The sequence below is a fragment of the Choloepus didactylus genome, chromosome 9 (assembly GCF_015220235.1).
Source record: "Choloepus didactylus isolate mChoDid1 chromosome 9, mChoDid1.pri, whole genome shotgun sequence".
In the NCBI taxonomy this organism is placed as follows: domain Eukaryota; kingdom Metazoa; phylum Chordata; class Mammalia; order Pilosa; family Megalonychidae; genus Choloepus; species Choloepus didactylus.
In genome coordinates, this window is record NC_051315.1 from 93,333,182 (window position 1) to 93,341,178 (window position 7,997).

The 7,997-nt window shown below is 39.2% G+C and overlaps 1 protein-coding gene and 1 pseudogene across 2 annotated transcripts in view; one reads left to right on the forward strand and one right to left on the reverse strand.

Moving 5' to 3' along the window:
- The window catches only part of TRAK2 (trafficking kinesin protein 2), a 73,484-nt gene extending 65,488 nt beyond the window's left edge, over positions 1–7,996 (reverse strand). The window contains exon 1 of one of the 2 annotated variants that reach the window (XM_037848803.1): positions 7,739–7,996. The gene's annotated coding sequence lies outside the window, so the exon portion shown is untranslated. The remainder of the gene's footprint in view (positions 1–7,738) is intronic. The other variant, XM_037848804.1, reaches the window with a different exon arrangement.
- Positions 1,977–2,574, forward strand: LOC119543809 (annotated as a pseudogene).
- Position 7,997: the final 1 nt, after the last annotated feature.

Genomic DNA, 7,997 nt, shown 5'->3' on the forward strand with positions numbered 1-7,997 from the left:
CATTATGTTGAGTGAAATAAGCCAGACACAAAAGGACAAATATGGTACGATCTCACTAACATGAACTATAATGTGTAAACTCTGGCAGTTAATATCTAGAATATAGGTTACCAAAAGACAGAATGGGGATAGGGAATGGGGAACTGATGCTTAATTTGTGCAGAATTTTTAAATAAGGTTGATTGTAAATATTTGGAAATGGATAGAGGTGATGGCAGCACATTATCTCATGTGTGTAAATAACTGAATCATGTGAGTGATTGTGGTTGAAAGGGGAAGTTTAGGGTTGTGTATCTCACTAGAAGGAAAGCTAAAGGATGAAACAAGGGGCTGTATAAATAGTGTATATAGTATATCTAACTGCTGGGGATGATGAACGTGGTTAAGAGCACAAATACAAGAATGTTCTTCCATGAATTGGAACAAATGTATGTCACAACTACAAGGTGTTAATAATAGGGTAGTATATGGGGAAAAAATGCACCTAATGCAAACTATGGACTTAAGTTAACAGTAATATCTTAATGTTCTTCCATCAGTTGGAACAAAGGTACCACACTGATGCTAAGTGTCAATAACAGGGGGGTATAAGGGCATGGAGTTTTTCTTTTTGGAGCTGTGAAAATGTTCCAAAAATGACTGTGGCAATGAAAGCACAGCTCTGTGATTATAGAGAGAGCCACAGACTGTACACTTTGGATGGACTGTATGGTGTGTGAATAAAACTGTTTTGGAAAAAAAAAAAACTAAAATTGGAGTTATATCACTCTTCTTAAAAAAAAAAAAAAAATCAAGGGTCTCCATAACACCTATAATAAAACCCACACCTCTAACCACAGTCTATAAGGTCCTGTGTGATCTGGTCCCTGCCTACTTCTGCTTCACCTTGCATCACTGCCCCCTTGATCATACTCAGCCATAGAGATACAGGCCCTTTGTCACTTCTCTTCACTTCTCATCACATTCTTTCCTATCTGTAGGCCTTTATAAGTGTTGTTCACCATTCCTGGAACACTATTCCCTGTTCTTTATGTGGTAATTACTTCTCATCCTTCTGGTCTCAGTTAAAAGTCATCATTAGGGAGAAGTCACCAGTCCACATGATCTAAAGTAGCCGCCCACACCAACTTTTCTGTTCTCCAATACAGCATGTAATTTGTTTATTTCACAACATATATTACAATTTAATTTCACAAAGCCCTCTTGACAGGAAAGGGAAGGTGCCATCTTTTCTTTCCTTGTTGTTGTTGATGGATCAGAATGGGAATATAATGGCAGGGGCTAAGAATTCCAGACCTTGAAAGCACAGAAATTCAAAGGATATTTACTGTTTAACTGAACTATTAACTGAACTGGTGGGTGAATTCTTTCACCATTAACACACAATTTATCAACTCCATTTTATACAATATAGTGTAACGCTCTTCAGTTAGGCCCTATATTTGAACTATTGCTTCCTTTTTCTTGATTTGTCAAAAGTATTCTAAAGAGAACTGAAAGTTGGCAAACACTTGCAGATATATACGGATAACCTTCAAAGTCTTCAATGATCTTTGCAATAGGAATTCTTTCCACTTCTATATTACAGGGCAGACTTGGTACACTCATTTTCTAGCATGAATAAACCACAACAGAGGGTAGATAAGAGACTTCCCCATGGTTATAAGAGTCAGTAGTAAAGCCAGGAATAAAGCCAAAACATTACATATTAAGAAGTCAGTTATAAATTTCAATAACATGACTATAATTATCAACTGGTCAATCAGTTGCTTATTGAATAACTTTCAATAAATGCCACTGGGTTAAACTAAAAGTCTGAAAAGAGATTAAAAAGAAGTAAAAAAGAAGTATATAATAATCCAAGAAATCAAGGAGCACAAATTGAAAGGAGGACAGGCAGGCTGCATCATGGGCCTGTGTAGTACCCTGGTGTGTGTTTGGCTGAGCCTAGCACAGCACTTGCGCAGTTCTCCCGGATGGCTGTGGCACTGCTCAGGGACGCCTTTACGAGTGTGTGGCCAGCGAGTGCCAGCCAGAGTGTGGACCTCCCAGGGCTCCTGTGCTCTGGCCACGACCCCTTCTGCACTGGGGAGCAGGCCAGGGCGCCCAACATGCAGGACCTCCTGAAGGAGCTCAAGGTGCAATCGGAGGCCCTGGGTTGGATTCTGATAGCAGCTGTTATCATCTTCCTTCTGATTTTTACATCTGTCACAGTTGCCTATCTCCTGCTAGTTTTCTGCATCTGGGAATCCTGGAAAATCTATTTGGTACAGGAGCAGCAGAACCTTAAAGTGAAGCCACAGGGCATGCAAGCGAAACTGGCAAAAGACAATATTAAACTTTTCTTTGAGTACTCACATCCAAAGGAATACAATACCCCAAGCACTGAAGAGTGGCAACAAATTTCATCAATATTAGTTTCAATTGCAAGGACCAGTAGTACAGCATTTTGCACAAATATATAACAAAAAAGAGGACAAGTCACATATCAGATTTTCAGAAGGAGATGCTGCTGCAATTCCTGTTCTTAGCTTTGTGGATTCACTTGGTATAAACACCACTGCTGAGTTATGACCATATAAATGAATAGAAAAAAGTTATTGGGAATTATTGCTTCATTAAAAAAATAGTATTGTTTATTAAAAAAATTGAATGGGGGGAAGATTTAGTGATCTCAATCTAATGATCTAGATTAGATTTAAGATCTAATGATCTACGAAATCTAAGAAAATAAGATAACATCATCAGATGATAATTTAGTCAATGCGTATTACTATAGAACTGTCCTATACACAAGTCTAGCTGAAGTGGGCTGGCTTCACGTAGGACATAAAATGTAAGTGGGTTCCTCAAGGATGGAAAGATTGATAGTGAGAATGGAGGTATCTGGTAGATAAAGGAGAAAAAAAATTTAAGGCCCAAAGCAAGCAAGAGAGTCAGTTGGCAAGAGTGAACAGATAAATTTAAGTAGGAAGGATTACAGGGAAGGTAATTGGAGATTTACACTTGACTAGTTCAGATTAAGAAATCTGAACTTTATCCTGCAGGGAACAAGTTTCTAAATGGAAAGTGACATTCGAGAGAAACAAATCTGGAGGTAGAATACAGGATAAATTTTAAAACTGGAGGGATAGAGACAGAAAAAGAACTAAATTCTATCACAGTTTACCTGGATTGTTGTAATAAAGGTGTAACCTAGGTATTGAGAATGGAAACATAAGGGTTTATGGGGCAGTGAAAGCAGGGCTTGTTAACCAACAGATTGAAACCAGATAAAGAAAGATGAACTTTATCTTCTCCTAAAAGATAACTACATCTGGTAAACACCCCAATCATTCAGGCTTGAGGCCTCACAATTTCCCTTGCCGCTCACTTCCTGACAGTTTTTTCCCAGACATTTGGAGCTTTCCTCAATCTAGTCCCAACTGACTTCTCCAACTTCCTTCCCCAACCACAAAATACATTCCAGCCCAAAAAAGGGCTGTATTTACTAGTTCCCTAGACAGATCAGGAAATTCACAATCGTATAACTTTTTCATGCTGTTTCTTCTACCTTCAATTTCTTCTCTCCCATCTACATATCTATATTCTAGACATTCTTCACATCCCAGCTCAAATGTCACCTTCTTCATCAAGACTTCCCAGAAGCCCCAACTCAAAGTAAGCGCTGCCACAACACTCTCTGTTTTTCTCTAAAACACTTATTTTTTTACCTTGTATTATGGTTGTTCCTGATATCCTCTGATAAACAGTGTATACATCTTAAGGCAGACATAACCAATTATTTTTGTATTCCTCCTTCTTTCATTGATAAAGATCCTAATAAATATTAAATATATAAATATTACATGACAACAGTATAGAAAAATGCCTAAAAGCACAGACTGAAACCAGAGTGCAGCCAGACTGCTTGAGTTTGAATTTTAATTCTACCATATATTGGTAATGTGAACTTGGGGAAGTTATTTTATTATAAAATGGAGATAATGATGGCAGGTATTACATAAGGCTGCCAGAGATTTTGTAAAGGTCCTAGAACAGTGTAAGCACCACAGAAGTATCTATTAAATACATAAAAGCACTCTTTAGAGTGGAAAAACACTGAATATTCTGTGTTATTTCAGTAAAGCTTTATAATCTATGGGAAGCCAAAATGCCAAAAGCAAGGCCATTCTCTAGGTACAAACAGCTATATACAAATTCTTTCTAAATCTTATTTATGCCCTAGGGGCAAGCTGTGCCCTTTATAGTCTTCCTTATGTTAACAATGGTCCTATTTAGTTTGACATTTTAAAATTCTGGGGGAATGTTTAGTTCAGCTTCCTGTGGCAAACTACAGTCACCTAATCGGTCTCTGCACCTCCAGTCTTAACCCTTTTAATCTATTCTCCACAAGGCTCAGAGAGCAGTTTTTCTAAAATGCAAACTTAATATTTTTCCACTGCTAGACAGTCTCTCAATTCCAGTCCTTTTGGATAAAGTTTAAACCCCTTAACATCTCATACAAATCTTCCCAATTTGGCCCCAATCTAGTTTCCAGCTTAATCATTCAACACTTTCTCTCCTCACCAAGAAACTTAAATCACCTCACTATACCTCAAAGCTTTTTCTATATCATTCCCTTTGGATGCAATACCCCTTCTCTCCTCTTCTCTGTACCAACTATTTCCCGTTTATTTTTCCACGACTGGCCCAAGCCTTCCAACCCCAGGCTGATTTCAGTGCCTTTTCTCTGGATTCCCATAGCACCCTTGTACACTGCTCTCTGTACACAAATCTCTGAACATTGCTCCCATATTGCTCAACACATGATCGTAACTATCTTTCTCTCTTCAGACTGTATTACTTAGAAGCACAGGTTATATTCCTAGCACTTAGCACAGTGCTTAGCCCATAGAAAGTATTTAATAAATTATTGAGGCAAAGTAGAGAAAATATAGACTTTGAAGTAAATGTCTGTCTTTTACTTAACTTGTGACTTTGAACTTCCTACTTTGTATAAGGCAGCTGTAAAAACAAATGATGTAATTACATAAAAGTGCCCAGTTGTGGGTTTGGTACACAGTAGGTGCTTAATAAAGTTCCACTAAAGATTCTGATCTTGCCAAGTTCGCAATCCAGTTATACCACTTACTCTCTGAATGACTTTAGGCATGTTAACTTATCCTCTCTTTGCCTGTTGTTGTTTACTTACCAAATACCTCACAGTACTATCACAAGGATAAGTTAATACAGCTAAAATATTATTTAAATGGATCCTTACACATAGCATTGAATAATTTTTTCTTATTTTTATTACAAGAACACTCCAGAGCTGAATAGATATGACTGGGAACCATGAATAATTTCTTCCTTCACTGAGTCATTTAAATTTGAGCATTACCTTAATGCCTCAGATTTCTTACCAATGAAACAAGATAGTAACTCAAGAGGTTCAAAAACTGATACAGATGATATAAACAAAGCTCAAAAAAAAAACCATCAAATACTATATTATCATATGTCTCATTCTTTATATTGGTTTTTAACATATTTGGGTATCGAAGTAAAATTTTCAAGAAACAAGTTTTTCTACCCTTTGTGATTAAGGTGTTCCAATTTTAGTGGAGAATAAAACTCCTTGGCTTATGTTTTCAATTGTAGAAACACAAAAAACTTAGAACTGGAAAAGACCTTTGAGATGAAAATCCAATCCTATGATATTTTACATAAGTAAACTGAGGTGGATTTGGAATAGGCTTTTAGAGTTAATGAGCAGCTCAGTGGGGGACAGGAATTGCAGGCAGAGAGAAAAACTTCTGTTTTTCAGGAAGTCCAAGATGTATTGGAATCAGTATTAGGAAATAATGCCGGAAACTACTTTTCTTTTTTTTTTTTTTTTAATTGTTGAATGTTTATTGAGCTCTAACAATGTGATAGGTGCCACACACAACATTAGATACAGTACCTGCCCGGTGGGCTTACAATCTAATCTAAGGACATGAATCATTTTTTTATGTTGCCATGGATTTGCTGTTCATGAAAATGAGGTATTAACTGCACTAACTGGTGCAGAAAGAGTCTATGGAATCACTGACTTTTTATGCAGGTCTCCCTATGCAAATAGGCAAGGTTGCTCATCTTTATTCTCTCAAAGGATGGTTGGCATTTCCCCAAATTTGGTGGTTTTGTAATGTGTTCAAGTATCTATAAAGATGGAGCCACCAAACCCACAATTCTGAAAACCAGGGTTCAAATATGGCCTCTAGTCCAGAATAAAAAGTTTGGTTATATATACAAAAAACACTATTATTCAAAACAGACCCTAGGGAAAAACAGTGATGGGGACCAAGCTCCTGTTCCGTGTTCCTAGAATGTGTACCACAGCAGCTCCTCAGGGCAGCCCCTTAAGTGCCTTTTACTCTCAAGGTCTTTTGTTCTCCTAGCCCAGAGAAGCAAATGCTTAGTAACACTTGCCAGTTCTCTGTGGGCATCTGCCCCAGGGGAGGGGTGTCTGAGGGCAAAGCGGAAACTACTTTTTAACCATTCAATCTTTAACATCAGTAATTCCTGAGTAATTACAAGTTATTTGACCTGTAGATTTGAAGCAAGACAGACTGAGGTTTGAACTCCACTTCCTACAACAGCAAAGTCACAGGGTTGTTTTAGTAATTAAGTGAGCTAATATATATGAAGTTCAGAGTTGGGGTGGCTAGCAAATTCAAAGTATTCAAATATTGGTTCTTTTCCATCCCTTCCATTGTGTGAATAAAAATAACATATGAAGATAAAGAAACATTGTTTTTCATATCATGTGTGCTTGCTAAGTGTCTGAGACTTGCTGAACATTACTTAATTTTAAAAATAGAAGCCAGATAACTGCTGAAATGATACTGTCTTCATTCCAGTCCTTCCTCACAACCAAATGTCCTTCACAATTTTTGAAGTGTCACGTCACCATTAAAATGCTATTTGGAAATCAAAGAAATTCAGAGTTCCAATTCAACAGCAAAGATCTGAAGGTTGGAAAATAATTTATTAAAATGGGCCAAAATCTGGAAGAGTCCATTCCGTTTTGTTCCTATAATCCAATCCAGCTTGGTGAATTTCCAGTGAAAAGTTACATCTTCCTGCATGTATAACAGCAGATCTAAATAAAAGGTGAGTGGGCAACAGTTCACTTCTATTATTATGACACCAAAATATTTTAAGTGTTTGGGAGATAATCTTTATACTTGCACAAAAAAGGACATCTGCCAAAATCCATTATTTACGCTTGAAACTAAAGCCAGCTGTTCTAGTTTTTAAAAGATACATGGTGCCTGAGGCAAAAATCAATAGCAAGAAAAGTCAACTCGACTCAACGCAAGAAGAGTTCTTTTAAATACTCTCTCTCTCTTGCTCACATCACAGATGGCGACTGAGGCTTAAGGTTTACCGTCCAGACACTGAAGCCACTCACTGCTCAAGGAGGGGGCTCCAGACGGATCCAGTCCTGCGGAGGATGAGCGGCTGCCAATCCTTAGAGATGCAAGTGGGGTGAACCCCGAGACCAGAGTCCAGCGCCCATCACTTTCCACCCACAACTGGGAAAAGACCCACTTCCCGCCATAGGGCGGGGACCCGGCAAGGACCCAGTCTTCCCCTAGCCAGCCTCTGGCCCAGTCTCCGCGCGTGACCTCCGAGGACCGGAGGCTCCTCCGCATTCGGGACAAGCGGACAAGGGCAAATTTGAGTCATGAGTTGGAAGGTTACTCACGGGAATGGCCCGCCGTCCTCCGCCCTCCGCCTGTGGTCCCTCAGGGAGAAGCCCCTAAAGCGTCGTCAGCGTGAGAGCAGGAGTTGGGGCTACCGCCGCTGCCACTAACCGCGCGGGCGCGGCAGGGAATCGGAGGGCTACTTCACAACATCGTCAGTCAGCTACCACGATTCTGCAGCAACGCCCTGTCAATGGCAGCCCCCACACAACCGGGGAAGCGCGAAAGAGACCCACCGTCCCAGCAGCCTCCACGACGCCA